The sequence below is a fragment of the Mus caroli genome, unplaced genomic scaffold (assembly GCF_978045245.1).
Source record: "Mus caroli unplaced genomic scaffold, Mus_caroli_1 scaffold_5, whole genome shotgun sequence".
In the NCBI taxonomy this organism is placed as follows: domain Eukaryota; kingdom Metazoa; phylum Chordata; class Mammalia; order Rodentia; family Muridae; genus Mus; species Mus caroli.
Window position 1 is genome coordinate 82,740,624 of NW_028227260.1, and position 24,864 is coordinate 82,765,487.

Here is a 24,864-nt window from a genome sequence, read left to right on the forward strand (position 1 = left end):
CAAACTTTCTGGCCAACTAAAGTATGCAGAAAGATTATAAAGAGTACATTTAGTTATAATAAGAATGTACCTATGATATATACATTTAAAAGATGAGGGGATCAAAATAGCTTTGGATTAAGCCATTTTTGAAATACTTCCAAAGAAACCTGATAAATCAGGCCAGCAAAAAGATAGAAGACATAATCATGAGTTTATTTTCTTTCTATTCATTTCTATGTATTTTTTCTCATCTTCTTCCCTATCCCTCTTTTCTTATCCTCTTGTTCATCTGTTATATTCAGGTCTAGATGTGGTATGAATTCATACATAAAGCAGGACTTGAACTTATTTTGTAAAATAAGCTCCGTTCTACTAGTCTTACAGACAGGGGTTATCCTGCACATAATGTTTTGTTTTTGTTTAATTTTGTGTGTGTATGATGTTTTGTAGTTCATCCTTTAATTTCAAATTCTTATTTTGTAGTGTCGCTTTTCCACATCAAACTTCTCAGTGACAGACCTCTGGAACTTCAGAAGAAAAGAATCTGATTATAGCTTCAGTGAGGCAATGTTTTTTGTTTTTGTTTTTGCTTTTTAAAGAATTATTTTGATAAGATGGAAATTGTAATCATTCATTAATAAATAATGAAAACACACTCACCCCAAATGCATCGCATTATTCAAACCTATTTATCATGCATATAATGTGTCCAAATCATTCTCTTGTTATGCATCCTGTTTTTGTATCTATTAACATCATTTTCTTATAGAAGCCAACCTAAGTAAAGCAGAGGTAGGGTTCTCACATTGGATAGTTACTCAGAGGGGGAATCTTGAATGAGTATTTTGGGAAACTATTCATAGTTCTGTTTGCTAGAATTCTGATTGCACTGTGTGAGAAACATGGACCCTTACTTTATAATTAGAGCACTGGAGACTCAGAGTAGCACAAGTGAAACTATGATATGGCCTTGAAAGATCAAGGGTCTTAGTTCCTGTTCTATTGTGAAGAGACACTATGACTAAGGCAATTCTTGTAAAAGAAAGCATTTTATTGTGGACTTGCTTACAGTTTCAGAGAGGGAGTTCATTATCAGCATGGCAAGAAGCAGATGAGCAGGACACTGGAACAGTGTCCACAGGTAGCAGACAGAGAGAGAGGAGGGGCAGAGAGAGACAGGCAGACACACAGAGACAGAGACAGACAGACAGGCAGACAGACAGCAGAGACAGAGACAAAAAACACATCTCTAGAGACACACCTTCTCCAATAAGGCCATGTCCCCTAACCCCCCTTAAACAGTTCATCAATGGGGGACGAAGCAGAAAAATATATGAGCCTCTGGGGCCTTTCTCATTCAGATCATCACAGTGTGCAACACCCTAGAATGACAGATTCCTTGTGGAACACAGAGGACAGATTGTTTGCCCAGATACATGCTCCTTCCTCATTTTTCCTCATTGGATGAGTGGTTGGGAAGATTTAGTCTTATCTTTCCCTCTAATGCTTTCATTTCTATCTTTCTCAATTAAAACTATCGCTACGTTTCACAGACTATTTCTTTTAAAAATTATTAGACACATGACCTTGTCATCTCTGTTGGACATTAGTCAAGCATAACTGTTAGTAATTTTCTACTGTATGATTTTAGTATGAGTGGGAGGGAATAGCTAGACTCCCAGGATCTAGAAGGAATGGATTGTTTTATTATTACCTGCATTTGGACTTAAACTAGCCCAGGGAATCATTGAAATGGACCTTTTAAAAATGGTATCCACAGCTGTGGGCTCAAAGTGGCCCCAAATATCCCTACCCTAATGTGCTCTACAGAAAATTATACGTGGAATAGTTAAATGAGAAAAGAAGCCGATATAACAAGGTACCATGCAAAAGAGGGTCAATGCCATCTGTGTTTCTTGAAAGAGGAGGAAGTTATCTTACAATAAAAGATGAATCAACATGAATTAAAAATACATGACTGACAGGATGGCTCGGCTGCTAAAAGCACTTGATCCATAAGACTGACAACCTGAGTTCAATCCATGGGTGCTACAATGGAAGGATTGGACTTAGTCCCTGAAATTGTCCTCTTACCTTTACTTATATGCCTCAAAATTCACATGCCCATGTACACAAATGTTGTACACACACGAATATAAAGAAGAAAAACGAATTCAAGAAATAAATGATAGCAACACTTAATAAAAGGATACACTAAGAGCAAAGAGTTTATGAACTGACTGCTGCTATTAGGTTTGTCTGATCTGTGAGGATAAGCCTACCCTGATTTTTCTCCTGAAGGATGCTGGGAGTGAGAGACCATGCCCTGTAAGAGCCAGGAGGCTTGGCTTTAATGGATACAAAGGAGAGAAGAAACCAGGAATAACCACAGGAGGGCCAGTTGCAAAAAGAGTGCTACCTCAAAACCCTCAACCACTTTTCTGGCTGGAAAAGTGAGGGATGGGCAACGAGTCCTTACAGCCATAACTGGACTTCCACTTCAGGTAATGAGGGGAGGGAATTCTATGTTAGAAGCACATGGCCCGTGACCATGGGAAGTTGCTGGGAACCCAGGACCTACACTGCTGAGTCAGCAGACAGAGTTTGGGCTGCACCTCATCTCTCTCTGCAGTGTCACAGCAAGCAGTCTAATAGGTTTTAAGGGGTGGGACTCTGGTTCTGCAAGGCAAGTTCCTGCTCAAAGCCAAAGTCAAGCTGAGAGACCCTCTGTGAAATGCAAGGAACTGTCTATAAGAGAAAGTGTGGGCTCAGAGTCCTGTCTCTGCTATCAGAACCCAGACACTCAAGCTTTGTGCACCATGTGAAGTTTGCCTAGATCATTTCCTCCGGGTCTCAAGAAGTTGTGGCTTACTATTTAGACTGGTCCTCAAACAGGTATTTCTTGGCTCTGAGAGGCAAATCAGAGAAGAGCACTCTGAGGCCCAGGACAAAGCTGCCAATCTTTGCATCTTGACTCCCACTCAAAGGACTTAGAGGCAAGGGAGGGCTACCTCTGTAGCTGGTGGACTGGGGTACATACAGAGCAAGAGCCCAATATCACTGTTCCTGGTTGGGAGGTACTAGACCAGTGGTTCTCATCCTGTGGGTAATGACACCAGTATGAGGACTCAAACAACCTTTCCACGGGGGTTGCATATCAGATATCCTGCAGATGTTTAAACTAATATTCTTAACAGTTGCAAAATTGAGAGTTAAGAAGTAGTGACCAAATAATAGGTTCATAACAGAAGCAAGGTTGTGAACCACTGTATTAGATAGAGGTTATAACCATGTAATCTTACTTCCTACAGCTTCTTCTCCCATAGGGGGAGGTAAGTTCTTGGAAAGCACAAAAGTGTACCTGAAAGCTGAAAATTAAACTCCAAAGAGAAGAAGATTTGCATGCAACCTGGTTCAGGACATAGTAAGTGTGTGTCAGGGCTCAAGGATATCAGGTGTTGTAAGGAGGTGGTGGAGGCATGGAATGGTTCATGACACTTGATTTACAGGGGTGGAATGGTCTTCAGAGGCTCAGGCACTCTCTGTTTGCAAAAGGCTGAAGAAAGTGTGGGGGTTAGGGGAAGGCTAGCTGTCTTCAGGAAGTGTAGTGAGGAAATCAGACTTTTACATACTGCCTCCAGAGCAGTGGGGTCCCATAATAAGACCCTGGTGTCAATCATCAAAGCCTGCCTCTGACCAGTTGTGGTTTACTTTACCTTTTTTTCTTTTGATGGGGGGAGAGGAACTAGGTTTTAATGCTATGGCAACTAGATACCTGTAAGTTCTGAAAGAGGTCTGTGGTGCCCTGAATGTGTACCGAAAAGTTCACACCCCTGGAATAAGCACAGAAGCTGCACTTGCTCTCACCCATGGCTCAGAGGCTTGTACTGAAAGTGTGGGCTGCCTTGTCACTCTGCATGTTTCTGGGATGAGTTGAGGACTTTAGTTTTAGAACAGAGTCTGATGATACAGAACATGGCTAAGCAGAACAGGATTAAAGACAAACTTTTGTCTATCAATGATGAGATGGCTGTCCTACTACACATTTGTCATGTGACCTGCCAGGATACTTGATGCACCTAATTTACTTCACCTATGATAAATATGTATGCACCAGTTCGTTTGGTTATATATTATAGCTTTCAATCTGACATCTTTTTCCTTTTTTATTAGATATTTTCTTCATTTACATTTCAAATGCTATCCCCAAAGCCCCCTATATCCTCCCCTCCCTGCTTCCCAACCCACCCACTCCTGCTTCCTGGCCCTGGCATTCCCCTGTACTGGGGCATATGATCTTCGAAATACTAAGGGCCTCTCCTCACATTGATAGTCAATTAGGCCATCCTCTGCTACATATGCAGCTAGAGACATGAGCTCTGGGGGTACTGGTTAGTTCATATTGTTGTTCCTCCTATAGGGTTGCAGACCCCTTTAGTTCCTTGGGTACTTTCTCTAGCTCCTTCAATAGGGGCCCTGTGTTCCATCCAATAGCTGACTGTGAGCATCCAGTAGTTTCAGAACTTCTGTATTTGCCAGGCATTGGCATAGACTCACAAGAGAAAGCTATGTTATGGTCCTGTGAGCAAAATCTTTCTGGCATATGCAAAAGTGTCTGGGTTTGGCGGTTGTATATGGGATGGATCCCTGGGTGGGGCAGTCTCTGGATGGTCTTTCCTCCCATCTTAGCTGGGAACTTTGTCTCTCTAACTCATTCCATGAGTATTTTGTTCCACATTCTAAGAAGGACCGAAGTATCTACACTTTGGTCTTCCCTCTTCTTGACTTTCATGTGTTTTGCAAATTGTATCTAGGATATTCTGAGTTTTGGGGCTAATATCTGCTTATCAGTGAGTGCATACCATATGTGTTCTTTTGTGACTGGGTTACCTCACTCAGGATGACATCCTGCAGATGCATCCATTTGCCTAAGAATTTCATGAATTCATTGTTTTTAATTGCTGAGGAGTACTCCATTGTATAAATGTCCCACATTTTCTGTATCCATTCCTCTGTTGAGGGACATCTGGGTTCTTTCCAGCTTCTGGCTATTATAAATAAGGCTGCTACGAACATAGTGGAGCATGTGTCCTTATTACAAGTTGGAACATCTTCTGGGTATATGCCAGATCTTCCGGTAGTACTATGTCCAATTTTCTGAGGAATCGCCAGACTGATTTCCAGAGTGGTTGTACCAGCTTGCAATCCCAACAATGGAGGAGTGTTCCTCTTTCTCCACATCCTCGCCAGTATCTGCTGTCACCTGAGTTTTTCATCTTAGCCATTCTGACTGGTGTGAGGTGGAATCTCAGGGTTGTTTTGATTTGCATTTCCCTGATGATTAAGGATGTTGAACACTTTTTTCAGATGCTTCTCAGCCATTCTCTATTCCTCACTTGAGAATTCTTTGTTCAGTGCTGCACCCCATTTTTTAATAGGGTTATTTGATTTTCTGGAGTCCATCTTCTTGATAGATAGATAGATAGATAGATAGATAGATAGATAGATAGATAGATAGATAGATAGGATATTAGTCCCCCTATCTGATTTAGGATGGGTAAAGATCCTTTTGCAATCTGTTGGTGGCCTTTTTGTTTTATTGACAGTGTCTTTTGACTTACAGAAGCTTTGCAATTTTATGAGGTCCCATTTGTCATTTCTGGATCTTACAGCCAAGCCATTGCTGTTCTGTTCAGGAAAATTTCCCCCATGCCCATATCTTTGAAGACAAAGAACTTTGATCCAGATCTTGAGGTGGGGAGACACACCTTTAATCTGGGACAGCCCTTTCACTCAAGCCTATATAATTACATGGAGGAAGGAAGCTTTTGCTCCTGCTTGCTGTCACTTTACTGGCACATACATTCTTTCACTGGGCTTGCAGTCCATTTCTTTGGGATTCCAGGATGTACAGAAGACAAGCCAAGATATCCAGTTCTGTGGACTGATCAACTACTAGATTCCTGGATTTTGGGTTCACAGTCAGCCATTTTTGCATTAGCTGGACTGCACCTGTAAGTCATTCCAATCAACCTCCTTCATATATGTGTGTGTGTGTGTGTGTGTGTGTGTGTGTGTGTACATGTAAATACACACATATACACATATACATGGAGAGAGATTTATGTTATAAGTTCTGTTACTCTAGAGACCCTGACTAATACAGGTCTGTTAGCAGTGCCAAAGGACAAAGGAGGGGACTTAAGTCAAATTTGTCATATAATGGGGAAGAAATGAATGCTGATGGAGCATATGGTCTCCAAGTACAAAATCAAGCAGCCCTCAGGGAGGGAAGTAATGCTGAAAGTTATCAATAATGTTTCAAGGAGCAATTCCCTGAGATTTCAAAAACGTTTCTTATTATTTGGCCTTGAGTTGAAAGAAGTCCAGCCTAATGGTCAGTTGTCCATCCTGATCAGAAAGCTGGATTTCCAGGATGATGTAAGTGGAGACAGTGAGCTGGGACTTCTCACAGGGAACATTCAGATCCCTCTCCAGGGCACAGATGTGATCTATTTAAATAATTACTGTGCCCCAGAGAAAGAGGTCTGGAATTTCCTGAATATGTTAGGAGTGTATGTTGGGGTCCCACACCTCATCTTTGGGTATTCGAGGAAGCTCATCACCTAAGATCTAGTGCAGGAAAGATTCCTAGAATACTGTCAGGTTCTCAGCAATGATCTTCCATGTTATTTCTTCCTACAGGATCCAAAATCCTATGCTGATGTCAACAAGAAAAAGTGAAGGGTTCTTTGGCCAGGATCAACGAAAAAAAGATCTAGTATCAGCTCATGTCAATATGATGAATCTTTGACGGACAATAAACAGAAACAAGTAACAACAACAACAACAACTACAACAAAAGCTGAAGCTGCAGCCAAGCCTGGAAGCAAGGGCAAAGGGCAAGGAACATTCTAAGAAAAGAGCTAGCCTTCCTACTCAGTAGTGAGATATAAGCCTCCACTAAGTTATTGGAACTTTCACTCAATAATATTGAAAAGATAGAACTCAACATAGACTTCTGCTTTGATGCTGAAAATAAGCAAAAGTGATCTACAAATCTAATTCTGCCAATAAAATCAACCAATCATCTTGAGGGGGGGGCTGTTTTGTTGTTTTTTTTTCTTAAGTATCCTGGGGTCACTCTCCTGGATTACAGCTTCTTTCTGTCTCACGGCAAACTTAGGACAGAGACCCAGTTTTATAAATGTTTTCACAGGTGAAATTACTCTGTTTAGCAGGGTTTGTTTTTTTGTTTTTTTTTTGACAGCAAACATTTTTTTCTTTTTTCTTTTTTTTAAGATTTATTTATTTATTATATGTAAGCACACTGTAGCTGTCTTCAGATACTCCTGAAGAGGGAGTCAGATCTCATTATGAATGGTTGTGAGCCACCGTGTGGTTGCTGGGATTTGAACTCAGGACCTTTGCAAGAGCAGTCAGTGCTCTTAACCACTGAGCCATCTCATCAGCCCCTAGCAGGGTTTTAATAAGTATTTAGTCCACGAGACAGAGTCAAAATAAAGCCTGTGTGACTAGCCAAATTGACAGAACATCAAACTCACCCCCAAATATCTATAGTTGTAGCCACAGAGAAAGGCCTCTCACAGCCTCAAACAGAGAAATCTTTCCTTATATTGAACACAGATAAATGTGAAGACTAGTGGCTGCACAATATAATAAGAATACAAGTTCAGGTTAAGGGCTCAGCCCTAGAAAAGACATTCACACCACTCCATAAGGGTCAGGAAACATTGCAGATGAGTGGCAAACAAACAAACAAATAAAAAGGAAAAGAGGCAGGATTCAGAGGGCTACAAAGTAACATCTTCTAAATAGTAACTGCCAATAATGGAGGAGAAGGGACTCATGGGGCCCTATTATATATTGCTGATCTGTTGGCAAATGATCGACCCCAGGAGGGAAGAAGACAGAGAAGGAGAAGAAGGAGAGGGACAGTGACAGACAGAGACAGTGACAGACAGAGAGGAGAATGATATGGAGAGACAGAGAAAGAGAGATAGAAACAGAGAGGGGGACTCCTTTTAGGTACCCAGTGAGTTCACTGAGCTCTGGTAGTTACTGCCTAAGTCAGTATTACAAAGAAAGCCCTGTTGAAACCGTGGGACATTAAACAAAATCAAAGTTATAAGGCAGAGTGGTGGGGGGATGGATAGAAGCAGGGGGAAATAGGGAAATACGGTGAGGAGGGACAAAAATATATAGTGCACATCCAAGCAATTGTAAAATAACAAAAACCACTAATAAAATTTAAAATATAAAGCCTAGGATATGAGAACACATGAGAGGGTTGAAAAGACCAATAGCTCCAAATATGTGGTATACTACAAAGATGCCCACTCAGAGAAGAAACTCCCACACAGAAATTTTAGTTTGTACAAAGTTATTAAACACATTCTCTAATGTTATGAGAGATATCACGCCCCCAGGAGCAGCATTCTCATGTTATATGAGAAAGGATTGCTGGGATCTGTTATGAATAAGCTAATATTTCCCAACAGCATCATGCAATTCCAAGTAGAACAGGAACATTTGAAAAGCTATATTCTGGACCCAAAGGTAAACAGAGAAGGAAGGTCATCTTACAGATCCTCGTCTCTGTATCCCTGGGAAGCCCTGAAAACTGGCAGGTTGAAGTTACCCCTTTGTGTAGTAGTTTGTGAAATGATTCTCAGAAGTGAGATCTCCTGGGATTGATAGGGATGGTCCAACTGAAGAGAAAGTGTGTGTGTGTGTGTGTGTGTGTGTGTGTGTGTGTGTGTGTGTGAGAGAGAGAGAGAGAGAGAGAGAGAGAGAGAGAGAGAGACTCCCTAATAGGAGTCATTGATCTCAAGTGTAAATGAGGGAACAATACAGAAATACAGAAAGAATGGTGAGAAACATGGTGTGAGTGAAGCACATTCTCTTCCTCCTCAGGCATCACAAGGCCTTCCAGAACAATGAACTTGGTTCTGTCTCAGGTCAGCAGAGGCTAGCAGGTTTCTAGCTTGTACCAGGAACCTGATAACTCCCTACACGTGTTTCTTTGGCTGCCACTCATCCTGGGAGTGCTTGAGTAGTTGAGGAGAGCAAAGCATGTTTCACTTCTCCCTAGGGAGTATCTGAGATTTGAAACTGTTGGAGTGAGACCACAAGTCTTACATGAAGTTAGGGAGGGCTCCCAGGCTGTGCCAAGGTTTGGATTGAGAGAAAAGGTATGTGCACGTTTATCTTATTTCTGTGAGAGCCATACAGAATCCTCCCTATTGTCACCATATGGGACTTGAGGTAATGATAGGCAGAGATGCCTACCAGTTCCCATTCTAGGTGAGCAAAGTAGTGAAAGGTTTAATTCTAAGGTCTTCAAAGGTCGTGTCTCTCAGCAGCTGAAGTGAGAACATTAGGACAGCCAGTGGTTTGAACTGACACTCATTTGTTACCCTGTGTTGAACTACCAGCCAGAAAGTTCTGATCTGACAGAGTTCGGATTCTAGTGATACCACTGACAAATATGTAGCTAGGAAATGTCCTATTCACTTTCTCTTTCTGGGTTTAAAGGAGGCATAAGCCTCACAAAGAGAAGTTATCCTGAAATAGAAAAGGAGACCATGACTGGAGTGGTAGATTTGTTGTTAAATTGCTTGCAAGGCAGACATGAAAACCTGAGATCAAACCATTCCTGCCACATGAAAAACTGAGTTTGGCTGCAGCTTGTGCACCTCTGACCCTAGCATTGATCAAAGAGGAGTCTAGAGGATGGCTGAGGTTTAATAAGGTTGTCAGCCTAGCTCCATGTTCAGTTGGGGACTCTGCCTCAAGGACTAAGACACACACACACACACACACACACACACACAGAGAGAGAGAGAGAGAGAGAGAGAGAGAGAGAGAGAGAGAGAGAGAGAGAGAGAGAGAGCTACTGTTCTATCAAGAGATGAGTCATGGCACCTGATAGCGACTAGTATAATCATGGACTTTTGAGGAGAGGGAACAGAAAGATTTCCTCCCATGTCTTTCATCTTCACACTCATGAGGATTCAGAATATGACAGTCTAAGGAGGCTCCCCTAGCTTCTCATTGTAAGATCTAAAAGAGAAAAAAAAATTGCTTGAAATGTGTTACTGTAAGAAAGCAGATCCAGTACATGCCATTTACTATGTCACCACATGGTGACACATGCTTTTCATTAATTATTTAGCTCCCAGCATTCATAGGAGACATGGATTATGAAAAACAGCTTATAGATGTGAACCTGTGTGTTCAGTGTGTTTGATAATTTGATAATTTGCAGAGTTCATGCAGCTGGTAATTGAGAGAGAGCTGGGGCCACATCCATGATGTAAGATAATCTAAAACCATAATTTTTCACTCTATTTAATCTAAGTTTTACCTTAATTCCTCTAATTAACTGTTCTTTTCATTCTTGTGAATGTTTCATAATACTTAAAATACTTCATGTACTATGCAATGAAAGCAATAAGATCACTAAAGTAATTATATATTTTTTTTAGTTTATGTGTTTATTTTTGAGATAGGTTTGCACACCACATAGTCAAGGTTGCTCTGAATGAACATGGCCATGTAATTAAAACTGGCCCTCAGGGGTTAGAAATCTTCATTTTTTTTCCCTTTTTGATCAGAGACTGAAGGTATAAACTTAAACTCATATCCAACTGTGAGTGATACTGAAGAAAAAGAGGCTACATTTGGTTGTGATTGGATTATGGACTTATGTAAAGTCAAAAAGTGTCAAAAGCTTACAGGCTGGGAAAACTTTGCCTACACCATTTCTTCTTTAAAATAAGTATGTGCTAAGACATAAGCTATAAGCATGAGGGTTATCTTTCTTTCTGTATTGTTTCCTATTCTTTCTAGTTATTTTTGTTTGCTTACTGTTTTACCCTTTGATGTATAAATGTAGCTGAAAATGGCCTCATAGAGGAGGCCTGAACTGAACTTCTCGTACAACCTTGGCTTGACTTGAGCTCTCTCACCTTCTGGTGTTACAGATGTGAACAACAATGGCTATGATCATCTTTTTTGGAGCCCATCTCTTAAATTCAGGAACCTTGTTTGTCGTGCCTATTTATTTATGTCAGATCATTTTAAATGATAGACATGTTCATGCTCTGGATGGTTAGCAGAGGAGGCATTTCCCAAGAGAATAGGGTCTATATTATTCCCCAGGAAGTCTTTAATTCAATTGAGAAGACATTCTATGTGGGCATCACTAAACTAATGCTGAAAAATTAATACTGCAGAATAATGGGTGGGACAAACAGATTAGTATCTATCTGTAACTAGAGCTACTACTGATCACCAACATATCAGAGAATCTTAACATTAGTCAATGATTGCTCTTATTTGCCACTTTGGTAAAATGAGCAACAAAATGTTAGTTAAGAGTCTCCCAAGTTGGGCCGGTGGGAGGCCCGTGGTACATATATAGTAAAGGTCTGCCTGATCAGGCCTCAGTGGGAGAAGATGTACTTAATCCTTGAGAGATTTAAGGCCCCAGGGAAGGGGAAGGTCTGGTGGGGGAGGAGAGCACCCTCTCAGAGGCAAGGGGGAAAAGGAATAGGATGAGGAACTGTGGCAGAGAGGATCAGGAAGGGGGCAAAGACTTGAATGTAAATAAATAAAATAATTTTAAAAATTATTTTATTCAATGTGAAAAGTGGCAGATAGGGAGGAAAACTGAGAAATACTGACTTTTGGACATGGCATAGCTGTGACTTGCCTCAACTGATAGCAAATGTGCTTACCTGTACAAGATCAAGCTGGACAAAATTCTAAGCTAGATTGGAGAGGGCCCAATTAGGTCCCAACCCTGTAGGAGGAGCTCTTGTCAGTTGCTGACTACTGAAAATGGGGAAGTCACTCCTTTAGGAATGAGGCCTCTGGCAGGTTGCTCAGGACCAAGTGGATAGACAACATAATAGCTTGCATATGGATACCAATAAGTCAACTATGGGCTATTGACAATAAGAAATAAAAAGTACATGAAACTGAGAAGGAGGTAGGGCATGGAAACAAGAAAGAGTTGAAAGTAGATAGTGGTGGTAGATATGATAAAAATACATTGTATAAATATATAGAACTTTCAATAAAAAATTGAAACAGAAGTTTTTCAGTATGTGTTAACTATCAATATGAATTCAACCCATTAAGTCAGATATTGAAGGCCTTAAATTTTATAGCCAGTTAAAGGAAGGAAAGACTTTTAAATTGAAGAAGAAAGAACTTGAACCAAGTTGGCCAACATGCTTCTGCATTGCCATTGCCCCATGATTCAAATTCTTCTGCAAGTACTGAGGGTAGAGGTTAAATACTTCTACTTTAATAGAAGTCAACTTTACAGGTGATGAAGGACCAAGTTGAACAATATTGGTTTCCTTTTTTTTTTTTTTTTTTTTTTTTGGTTTTTGAGATAGGGTTTCTCTGTGCAGCCCTGGCTGTCCTGGAACTCACTTTGTAGACCAGGCTGGCCTCGAACTCAGAAATCTGCCTGCATCTGCCTCCTGAGTGCTGTTTTTTTTTTCTTGGTTTTGATTTTCATTTTTATTCTTATTCTACCTGTATAACTGGAAGCTTTATTTTAAAATTCATTCAATCTAACAGAATTAATAAATTTTGGCACATATAGTTTTGAAAATATGGATCATATATTGACTTCTTTCAAAATACATGTTATGATTATTTTTTGAGACAGGGTTTCTCTGTATAGCCCTGGTTGTCCTGGAACTCACTTTGTAGACCAGGCTGGCCTTGAACTCAGAAATCTGCCTGCCTCTGCCTCCTGAGTGCTGGGATTAAAGGTGTGTGCCACCACAACGTGCTATTATTTTTAATAAACTATTTTGAACAAAAAGACATTTCTCTTGAATAAGAATATTATTTATAATTTGTGAAAGTACACATGTGTTTTGATATGTGTATAGGTAAAAAAAATGACTTATATAGTTAAACAACCTAAGACATTTTGTGGTAAGAGTACCAAAAGTCTGCTGTATTAAGGAATATCAAATATACAGTGAAATAATACAAACTAATTATGTGAGCTTGACTGTTCAGGGCTCAGAGGATTGAACCTACATAAAATCAAGATGAGGACAACCAAGGGGACTTCTTAAAGGACTACTCCTGAAAAGTGGTACTTCAAAAACCTCAGACATAATTCAGGATATTTCATGGCTCAGAAACTGTTCTTATTTGCAGTGAATCTGTACTTCTCTTTAAGTGAAGAAGGATAATGAGTTCTATGTTGTTGGAAGATGGTCTCAGTTCTATAGAGAGAGGAGTCCTAGGGTCCCCAGAATACTCTCTGATGATACATCAGAAAAAGTTTGAGAGCATCCCTTATCTCTGCATGGAATGTCTGACAAACAGCCTAACAGGGTCTAATGGACACACACAATTCTGTAAGAGGCCTCTTATTCAAAATAAAAGTCAAGTTGAGAGACTTTTCTGAAAATGAGAGCTGTCTCCTAAGAGAAAGTGTGGCTTCACAGAATCCTGGTCCTGCTGAGAGGCCAAAGAAGCTCATGTTTTGTGGACCATGTGAGGGGAATTCCTCCTAAGTTCAGTCTGGGGAACAGGAGGGTGTTAGAAGATTCAAGGACCCTACCAGCCCTTTGAGGTTCAGAAAAAAGATGTCAACCATCAGGAAGAGGTGACCTTTTTATCCTTATCCTCTGCTGGGTTGGCTAGAGTGTTCTAGGAAAGCAGAGTACTCTTTCTGAACGTTAAGAGATAGGCTCTAAGTGCAAAAGGATTTGCACACAATGTGGGGCAGGGCATGGAAAGTGTCAGGGGAGAGGGAGTGGAAAGTGCAGGTGATATAAGGAGAAGATGGAGGTATGGCATACTGGGTGGGGCATGAGTTACAGAGAGTGCTTCAGAGACTCAGGCATTCTCTGTGTGAGATAGAGTGAGAAAAGTGTTGAGGCTGGGGAAGGTGTCTTTGGGAAATATAGTGAGGAAATCAGACTCTTGCATATTGTTTTTATAGGAGTGGAGGGCCATAGCAACGTGGCCCTGCTATCAATCATCAAGCCCACCTCTGGCTGGATGTGTTTTACCTATTTTTCGTATGAGAAGGGAAGGAGCTTGGTCTTAGTCCTTGTGGCACAGATGCCCTGTGCAACAACTAGCTGCCAGCAAACTCTGATAGCAGTCTGTCACCAAGGTACGGACCCTGAATGTGAATAATAACCTCAAATAACACTCAAACCAGAAAATCTGCAGTTGGTGCAACTAGTAGGTGGCAGGCTTGTCCTGGAAATGTATGGGCTACAATGTAATTTGCTATCTCAGAGAGGAGAAGAGACCTTTTTTCTTAGAAAGAAGCCCTGATTCTGAAGATGCCAGCATCACAAACCACAATTAAAATAAAATTTTGGGGCATCAGTGATAATGATGAACACTCCAATCAAGTATGTATCCATACTAACCAGACCAAGCACTACTCTTTTTGTAAGCAAACTGAGAGGGACCTAACTTGATCCCTAAAGAATTAAGAAATTAAAGCTAAAACCATGAAAAAAAATACAAGTTGTAGGCTGGAGAGATAATCCCTGGGTAAGGCACTTTCCATTGAAGCTTGAAGACCTAAATTCATATCATTGAAACCCATGTAAATCTGGATATGAGCATGTCTGTAATCCCAGAACTCCTACCAATAAATGGAAGGTAGAAACAGGAAAATCCCTAAAAAGCAGTGGGTGAAGTTCCCTGGGTAAGAAGTCTCAACACACACACACACACACACACACACACACACACACACACACACACACACTCTATTAATTATTGATGTGCTGAAAAACACAGTGACCATTGCAAATTTTTTGTTTGTTTTTTCTATATTTTTTATTAGGTATTTTGCTCAATTACATTTCCAATGCCATCCCAAAAGTCCCCCATACCCTCCCACCCTCAGGCCCCTATCCACCCACTCCCACTTTTTGGCCCTGGCATTCCCCTGTACTGAGGCATATAAAGTCTGCATGTCCAATGGGCCTCTCTTTCCAGTGATGGCCGATTAGGCCATCTTTTGGTACATATGCAGCTAGAGACATGAGCTCCAGGGTACTGGTTAGTTCATAATGTTGATGCACCTATAGGGTTGCAGATCCCTTTAACTCCTTGGGTACTTTCTCTAGCTCCTCCATTGGGGACCCTGTATGCTCACAGTCATCCAATAGCTGACTGTGAGCATCCACTTCTGTATTTGCTAGGCCCCGGCATAGTCTCACAAGTGACAGCTATATCAGGGTCCTTCCAGCAAAATCTTTCTAGTGAATGCAATGGTGTCATCGTTTGGAGGCTGATTATGGGATGAATCCCTGGATATGGCCTTCTCTAGATGATCCATCCTTTTGTCTCAGCTCCAAACTTTGTCTCTGTAACTCCTTCCATGGGTGTTTTGTTCCTAATTCTAAGAAGGGGCAAAGTGTCCACACTTTGCTCTTCGTTCTTCTTGAGTTTCATGTGTTTTGCAAATTGTGTCTTATGTCTCATGTATACTAAGTTTCTGGGCTAATATCCACTTATCAGAGAGTACATATCATTTGAGTTCTTTTGTGATTGTGTTACTTCACTCAGGATGATGCCCTCCAGGTCCATCAATTTGCCTAGGAATTTCATAAATTCATTGTTTTTAATAGCTGAGTAGTACTCCATTGTGTAAATGTACCACATTTTTTTTATCCATTTCTCTGTTGAGGGGCATCTGGGTTCTTTCCAGCTTCTGGCTATTATAAGTAAGGCTGCTATGATCATAGTGGAGCATGTGTTCGGCTTACCACTTGGAAGATCTTCTGGTTCTATGCCGAGGAGAGTTATTGCGGGATCCTCCGGTAGTACTATGTCCAATTTTCTGAGGAAACGCCAGACTGATTTCCAGAGTGGTTGTACAAGCTTGCAATCCCACCAACAATGGAGGAGTGTTCATCTTTCTCCACATCCTCGCCCGCATCTGCTGTCACCTGAATTTTTGATCTAAGCCATTCTGACTGGTGTGAGATGGAATCTCAGGGTTGTTTTGATTTGCATTTCTCTCATGATTAAGGATGCTGAGCATTTTTTTCAGATGCTTTTCAGCCATTCGGTATTCCTCAGGTGAGAATTCTTTGTTTAGCTCTGATCCCCATTTTTTAATGGGGTTATTTGATTTTCTGGAGTCCACCTTCTTGAGTTCTTTATATATATTGGATATTAGTCTCCTACCTGATTTTGGATAGGTAAAGATCCTTTCCCAATCTGTTGGTGACCTTTTTGTCTTATTGACTGTGTCTTTTGCCTTACAGAAGCTTTGCAGTTTCATGAGGTCCCATTTGTCAATTTTACAGCTCAAGCCATTGCTGTTTTATTCAGGAATTTTTCTCCTGTGCCCATATCTTCGAGGCTTTTCCCCCACTTTCTCCTCTATAAGTTTCAGTGTTTTATGTGGAGTTCTTTGATCCACTTAGATATGATCTTATTACAAGGAGATAGGAATGGATCAATTTGAATTCTTCTACATAATAACCACCAGTTGTGCCAGCACCTTTTGTTGAAAATGTTGTCTTTTTTCCACTGGATTGTTTTAGCTCCCTTGTCAAAGATCAAGTGACCATAGTTGTGTGGGTTCATCTCTGGGTCTTCAATTCTACTCCATTGGTCTACTTGTCTGTCACTATATCAGTACCATGCAGTTTTTATCACAATTGCTCTGTAGTAAAGCTTTAGGTCAGGCAAGGTGATTCCACCAGAGGTTCTTTTATCCTTGAGAAGAGATTTTGCTCTCCTAGGTCTTTTGTTATTCCAAATGAATTTGCAGATTGCCCTTTCTAATTCGTTGAAGAATTGAGTTGGAATTTTGATGGGGATTGCATTGAATCTGTAGATTGTTTTTGGCAAGATAGCCATTTTTTTACAATGTTAACCCCATCTGGTCCTAGGCTTTTTTTGGTTGAGAGACTATTAATGACTGCTTCTATTTCTTGAGGGGATATAGTACTGTTTAGACCTTGAATTAACTTTGATCCATTTCATCCAGGTTTTCCATACTGTGTAGTCCATGAAAAAAACTGTCAACATTTATAGTGAATCTAGGCTTCCTATCCACGGGGTAAGGAAGAAAGGGGTGATGTTTGTGGCTTATAGACTTGGGTTCATAGAGGAAGGGTTCCAGGATGCATAGAAACTGTTCCCAGCTGTGAAACACCAGGGGGAGCATCAAGACCTCATTACCCTCATTTTGCCCTGCAGAATTGAGAAGGGCAGAATATTGTGTGAAAGCTGAGGGTTAAGTAAGATCCACGGTGTCTGGGGTGTGTGTTTGTGCACCTGTGGGGGTGCATTTTGGGGATGTGGTATACAAAAATGTGGAGATGGATGGGTGTAAGAGACCCCCCACCATGACATGATGGGTAGGCTATGCGCTACTGTTAGTCTTCAGAGGCAGGGAGGTCTGTGTGTAGTGGGTTGAGGAAGGGGTTGCAATTGTGTGGGCTCTGAAGATGTACACATGTACAGTGAGCTGTTTAGGCCTTTTGCGGCCCATCCTGGCCCTGCTGTCAATCTTAAGGATCTGCCCTCCCCCAAATGTGAATGTAGTTTTTCTTGTAGTGGAAAGTGGCGTCTGTATTCGCACCCTTGGCACAGGCACAGAAGACCTGCTGGTACTCATAGATGAGTGTAGAACAGTTCTCAAAGAGGTCTAAAGCAGGGAGACTTCACAGAGGGCACAGTCCTAGTTCAAGTCAACCATTGGGCTCTGAATTCCGGAGGGAACATCTAACTAAAGGCATGACCACACTCAACCTCCTAGTGTAAGGCCTGGAGTGTAAGGACAGTCGGGGACCCAACTTCAATCCTAGAGAAGCAGAGTCAGAGAAATAGAAATTCAATAAAAAAAAAAAATAGGTTCTAGCAAGACACAAGTAAAAAAGGCCTGGGTCGGTCGGTCGGCCAGTAGCCATTCCCAGTACATGCACATGGCCACAGGGCTAGAGACACCACTTCCGAATCTCGCGAGATTTCGCCAAATATAATTTTTTTAAAGATTTATTTACTATATGTAAGTACACTATAGCTGTCTTCAGACACACCAGAAGAGAGCATCAGATCTCATTTCGGGTGGTTGTGAGCCACCATGTGGTTGCTGGGATTTGAACTCTGGACCTTCGGAAGAGCAGTAGGGTGCTCTTACACACTGAGCCATCTCACCAGCCCCCATATAATTATTAAAAACAAAAACAAAACCGGAACAGAGCCCAGTAGGCACACGGATTGCAGGGTGGGGCTGCCTCAAAGTATCTTGAAGTATCACTGTCACCCTAAGTAAGGAGGCAAGTACAGTAGGTATGGGTGATGGTGGGGTACCCTTCCCTGCCTCAGGATGGCATGATGTGAGGCTTGGGTGACACAAAAGGACCTGCACAGTTTGCCAATGGGGGGACAGGAGGGTGCAGACTGCTGCTGTGGCCACGGATGTTGGGAACTTTGGTCTCCTGATGTCTGCCTGGCGTTTTAGAGAAGAGGGGACCCCTCAGCATGCAGCCATCTGAGTATGGGGGAGAGGGTCAGGCTATGGACAGGCTGAGCCTTGCAAGGTATAATTGACCATTTCAGGTGCGCTGAGGGAAAGGGACGCCACAGTCTGCATACACTCTACAGTTGGGTGCCCGGGAGTCCCTGCCTTGGAATCTCCTGAGGTTTGGAATGGAGACTTAAAGGGATGAACACACTGTGTGGGCGTGGTCAGGCCTGCCTGCAAATCTCATCTCACAAGGCTTGGGTGCCCTCTTAAAAGGCCCCGCCCAGGATGGGGCAGAAGGCAGACAGGTTTGAAGGTGATGAGTGGAGTCGCTGTCTTGTGATATCACTCAATTTGGTCTCACGAGGCTTGCATGATAGCTTTTGGGACAAAAGGGACCCCGCAGTCTGCACATGGGCTTGGGGAGGTGCTGTCTTAAAGGGACCGCAGTCTGCACGGTGTGAGTGGGCAGGCCTTGCCTCCCAGTATCGCAAGGTTTCAGTGCCCTCTTTAAAACAAACCCAGTATGTAAGAGGGAGATCTGATCCTTGCCTCAGAATCTCGTGAGATTTGAGTACTCGCTTTAAAAATAAATGAATGAATAAGTATATTTTAAAAAGGACCAGCACAGTATGTGAGTGGGAGGTCCTTGGCGAAGACTATCATGAGGTTAGGGTGCCATCCTTAAAAAAAGGGACCAGTATAGTATGTGTGCTCAGGCAGTCCTTGCCTCAGAACATCGCGAGATTTGGGTACCCTCTTTAAAAAAAAAATACAGTATGAGTGAATGAGTGGTGCCTGCAACAGAATCTCGTGAGGTTTGGTGGCCTCATTTTTTTTTTTTTTTTTTTTAGAGAAAGGACCAATACAATGGTGAGTGGTCCTCTCATAGAATCTCGCGAGGTCTGGGTGCCCTCCTTCAAACACCCACACAAAAAGGCCCACAGTGTAGGTGTGAGTGGGCAGCCCCTGCCTCAGAGTATGGCGGAGTTTGAGTGTTCTCTTTCAAAGACCAACACAGTATGCACACAAGGGTGGAGGGAATGCTTCCATATATTGTGAAGTTTGGATGCCCGTTTTAAAAGGAAAAAAAAATGTACACATGTACCAAAATAATAATGATAATAATAACATCAGTAAAACTAAAGTGGGCAGAGACAGGAAAACTAGCTCAGAGTTTCTGTGGGAATCCTAAAGCCCTATGTTGAACTCACAGAGTCACAGAGTGGGGAAAATACAGGTTGTTAAATAAATGGAAGTACATGAAGAAGTTAAAGCCTCTCTCCAAAACTGTCATGCACTGTTAGAAATAAGAGCAGAGTGGGGAATTGACCAGGAAGAGGGGAAAGGAAGTGAGGAGACACAGCAGTGGGAGAAGGAAGTGGGGGAGAAGATGATTAACTACAAGGATCCATGTGTGGAATTTGACAACAGTTCTCATGACTTAGTAAAATGAATGCAGATAATGAAAAGGTGTCAGTTTAAAATGTCTGAGTGGGATGCTAACGCCATGGTTGAATGCAAACTGCAACCTGGTGCATAGCATGGACATTTAAAGTGCTTGTGAATGGGGAGCCAGCAACATGAGAGCCCTGTCTGCTCCTCTGAGAATGCTCTCTGAAAAGGGACAGCCTAGACCCAGTACAGGCCCACTTTACCCTTGGTATGTAGATCCTAATTTCAGAGAAGACATATGAACATGGGGGTTCACTTCCAGAAATAATGGGGCCACTTAAAGCCCAGTCCCTATAGTATGACCAGAATGTACAAGTCTGACTAGCTAGTCACTGTTCGCAGGGCATTTTCAGCCCAAGAGGACAAAGATTAGTGTCGGGACTTTCAGCATCTCCCTCACATTTTCATTCGTTTTCTGCCTTTGTGCAAAGTTGTGGAAACCAGAGGCCGAACACGTGACTCACTGAGTCAGAGCTTTAAGTAGGTTAGCCTGACTTTGTAGGTCACATGGATGCTGCTTCTCTCTGCACTGAGCTTAGGAGGAGAAGACAGTGCATCCTGTGGTTTTGTTTTTAAGACAGGTGTTTTGTATGTATAACTGGCTGCCTTGGAGCTCCCAATGTAGACCACTATGTCCTTGAACTTACAACCATCTGCCTGTTTCTCTGCCTCTTCCGTGCTGTGGTGGTTTTTACTTTTGATTCTTTTTATTTCGTTTATGTGCATTGTATTTATATCATTTCACTCCTCTCCCTCCAACTCCTTCCATGCTTCTCCTGTTCCTTCTCAAATTCATGGTCTATTTTCTTCAATTATTATTGTTACATGTATAACAACATATACATACATATATTTTATATATTGTTATGTGTAATATAAGTAATAATTGTTATAAGAAATAAAATACAAATTTATATTTATTATATAAATAGGTACAGCCTGTTGAATCTTTCATGTTGTTTCCTATGTATGTAATTTTTGGACTGACAACTTGGTAACATGTAGTTGAATATACTTATAATACCAGGTATGAACTTTTTACTACAGACAGAGTCTTTAGGTGTTGGTTCCTGTCAAAATATCAGTGCCACTGTTGGACTTTTGAGACTATTTACCTCAGCAGTATGTGGATGGTGACCAGAAGGCAAGGAATAAGGTGAGTTTTAGAACACTGAAGACATCATACTCTGGGAGAAAGGGGGTAAGAATTGGCAAAAGCCAAAATGTTCTCAGCATGCTCAAAATACGCATAATACATCATTTTCTTGATTCAGGTATCTCTTTCACCTGCTGTCCTACCCAGATTCTTTCCTACTGTTCCTGACCACAGCCATCATGCTCAGGGAACAGAAAAGTAAGGCCCGTGCTCGTGAAAAACCTCGAAAAGTCCAGGAAGAAGCCCAGGGGCTCAAGGATGCTCAAGCCAATTCTTCAGAGAAAGGAGAGTCACCTGCCTGCTCTGATCAGGCTTCAGAAGATGCTAGGCCAAGCACCTCTACAGCTGGCTTTCCACAGCACTCTCAAAGCTCAGCACCAAGCAACACTGGAAGCAAAGCCATGACACACAGAAGGTTGGGTAAAGGAGACCAGAGCCAAGGGGATGAAAATAAGAGTTTTTCCAGGGCCCCAATAGCCACTGGAAGCCCACAGATGGACCTTCTGACAAGGAAGACAGGAATGTTGATGGAGTATATGCTCTGCAAGTACAAAGTGAAGCAGCCCGTGAGGAAGGGAGAAATGCTCAAAGTTATCAACAGAAGGTTCAAGGACCACTTCCCTGAGATCCTCAAAAAAGCCTCCTATCAATTGGATGTGGTTTTTGGTCTTGAATTGGAAGAAATCCAGCCCCATGGCCAAAGCTATGAGCTTGTCAGCAAGCTAGATTTCCAGGATGATGGAAGTGGGAGCAGTGAGCTAGGTCTTCCTACTAAGGGCATTCTGATCCCTCTCCTAAGTGTGATTTATTTGAATGGTTACTGTGCCCCAGAGGAAAAGGTCTGGCACTTCCTGAGTTTGTTAGGAGTCTATGATGGGGTCTCACACCTCATCTTTGGGGATGCAAGGAAGCTCATCACTGAAGATCTAGTGCGAGAAGAATACCTACAGTACTCTCAGGTTCCTAACAGTGATCCTCCATCCTATGAGTTCCAGTGAGGCCCAAGAGCCTATGCTGAAACCAGCAAGGAAAAAGTGATGGACTTTTTATTGAAGGTTGGTGAAACCATGCCCAGTGCTTACTCATCTCGTTATGAACAGGCTTTGATTGAAGAGGAAGAGAAAGCCCAAGCCGAAGCTACAGCCAAGGCTGACACTAAGGGCAAAGGGACACGCTAAGGCCAAGTCAGGCAATTCCCTAATAGGAGTCACTGATCTGGTGAGAGACATGGTGTGAGTGAAGCACATCCTCTTCCTCCTCAGGCATCACAAGGCCTTCCAGAACAATGAACTTGGTTCTGTCTCAGGTCAGCAGAGGCTAGCAGATTTCTAGCTTGTACCAGGAACCTGATAACTCCCTACACGTGTTTCTTTGGCTGCCACTCATCTTGGGAGTGCTTGAGTAGTTGAGGAGAGCAAAGCATATTTCACTTCTCCCTAGGGAGTATCTGAGATTTGAAACTGTTGGAGTGAGACCACAAGTCTTACATGAAGTGAGAGTATAGCAGAATATCATGAGGAATTGTTTCATTGAACTTTTTTTCCAGTCATATTTGGTTCTTCCCTATGTCTCTGGGCTACCCAGCCTGTGGTTCCTGGCCTTCCAAGCAGTGTAGGACATGTGTTCCTCATTACACATGCCTCAAGTTAAACCAAATATTGCTTGGTCACTCCCACACATTCTGTGCCCCTGTTGCCCCAGTACATCTTGCGGGCAAGACAAATTGTAGTTGTAGGTGGAGTGTTTTATGGCTGGGTTGGTCTCTAAGTTTATCTTTCTGTGACTTATGGAGTAGTTTCTCTCCATTGGCACATCCAGTCATCAGATTAGCTTCCTCTGGCAACATATGTGAGTACGTGCAGAGACCCACAGCCAGACATTGTGCAGAGAGAGAGAGAGGCTAAATTGGAGGTCTCCTTCCTTCAGAAATTGGAGACTCCCAGGACTAGCAGAGGAAAGATTGTAGGAGTCAGAGGGGATGGAGCATGCCAGGAGCACGTGGCCCACTGAATCAACTAAGCTCACTTGAGCTCACAGAAAAGGAAGTGGCAAGTATGTGGCCTTCACCAGGTCCTCTGTATATTGTTATTATGGATGTTAACTTGGTGTTTTTGTGGGACTCCTAACTTGCCCTTAGTGGAACCTGGAGTGCCATGGGTCTCTGGTCCAGTTGGAAATGGCCAAAGTGTTACAGCTCTCAGAAGGGAAGCCTGCATAAGGTTAGTAGCTGGGGTCCCAGGTCGTGCCTGCTACTGCGGCAGTGCCAATGTCAGCACAGTGATGATGGCTGATTCAGGCAGCAGTGGCAATGGCTGGTGACTGCAGTAGCAGGACAACAGGGACAAAGGGCATGAGCCCAGCCTGCCAGGTGGGGCTAAGTTTCATCAATGAATGCTTTGGGAGAGAAAACTCTTCTACAAAGTGCTTCAACTCAGTAAAACAGCCACCCTCAGATGATCCTTGGTGAAATAACTTGTGAACTTTATTCCATGTGGATAGGGACTTTATTAACACTGAAGAGTAGGGTGGGATCAAGGCGTAGATGTTTCCCATTATCTCAGTTTGATATGCTAGTTATGCTCTATTAGCATGGGGAAAGACTACAAGTATTTTCTCTGGACCATGTGTGACTATTATGGTCCTTTCACCAGGGTGTCATGGTTACATGTTCCAGAACAGGTAGAGTTTGGTGTGGGGAGTGGGTATGGCGGTAGTCCTAAAATGGTGCCCGGGACTGCAGCCAAGTCTTATGACTTGCACCTGACTTCCTCATACACCCCAAAATAAGCCACATCCATCGCGAGAGCTGCGCAGGCACACCATGACACAAGATCAGGCCATTTGATGAAGGCCAATGAACTGAGATTATGCGGACTGGGCTGATGGGGCGTGGTTGAGAGGTTATATAAGGGATTGCGATTGGGGGCTAGAGGAGATTCCTGCTTGCATGTTGAAAGGTTCCTGAATAAACTGCTTTGAGAAGAACACTGTGTCATTGCTCTTTTCTGCTGGTCAGAGACAGAAGGGACAAGTGGTGGCCTGTACCATGAACCTTCTCTTTCTTCAGAACTCATCACAGTCAGGGCAGCTAGCTGGTAAGTTCCCAGGTAAATGGGACGAGTTAAGTTCTCAGATTGAGACTATAAGGTTCCTGGTTTTGGGACAAGTTGCACCAAGCACCACGGGGAATTCAACCTCAGTTCAGACTGTTCGCCAAGCCTTTAAGGACTTATTGAAAGTGAAAGGAATAGGGTTGAAGAAAGAAACCTTGGAGAATTTTTTAAAAGCTGTGGACCAAGTGTCTCCATGGTTTCCTGTGTCAGGACATTTTACGGTGCCCAGTTGGGAAAAACTAGGGAAAGACTTGAGGTTTGCAGAGGAACAGGGGGTTTTACCAAAACGGGTTTTGCCGGTCTGGAAGTTAGTGAGAAATTGCATAGAAGATAGAGAAAGATGTGGTGCATAACTCCAGAGAGGTAATGAGGCACTGTGTCAGGTAAGAGAAGAGCACTCTCAAAAATCAGAGGCAGAAGGGAGTTCTAGAGAGGGAGATATGTCGGAGGATGATCTAGAAAGCATAGCTGACAGTTTAGAGAAAGTGAAAGTGAAGGTAGAGCCATCATCACTGGGGCCGCTGCACCAGCCTCAGTATGCCCCTGGCGGAGCATCAGGGCACAGTCTACATCCAGAAACTTGGAGAGAAATGTGAGCCCAATGCTTCCCTGTATTTCAGGATGCACAGTGTGGT

The 24,864-nt window shown here is 42.4% G+C and overlaps 1 pseudogene; it reads left to right on the top strand.

The window, feature by feature from the left end:
* Positions 1-21,295: 21,295 nt before the first annotated feature.
* Positions 21,296-22,294, top strand: LOC110286268 (melanoma-associated antigen B4 pseudogene; annotated as a pseudogene).
* Positions 22,295-24,864: the final 2,570 nt, after the last annotated feature.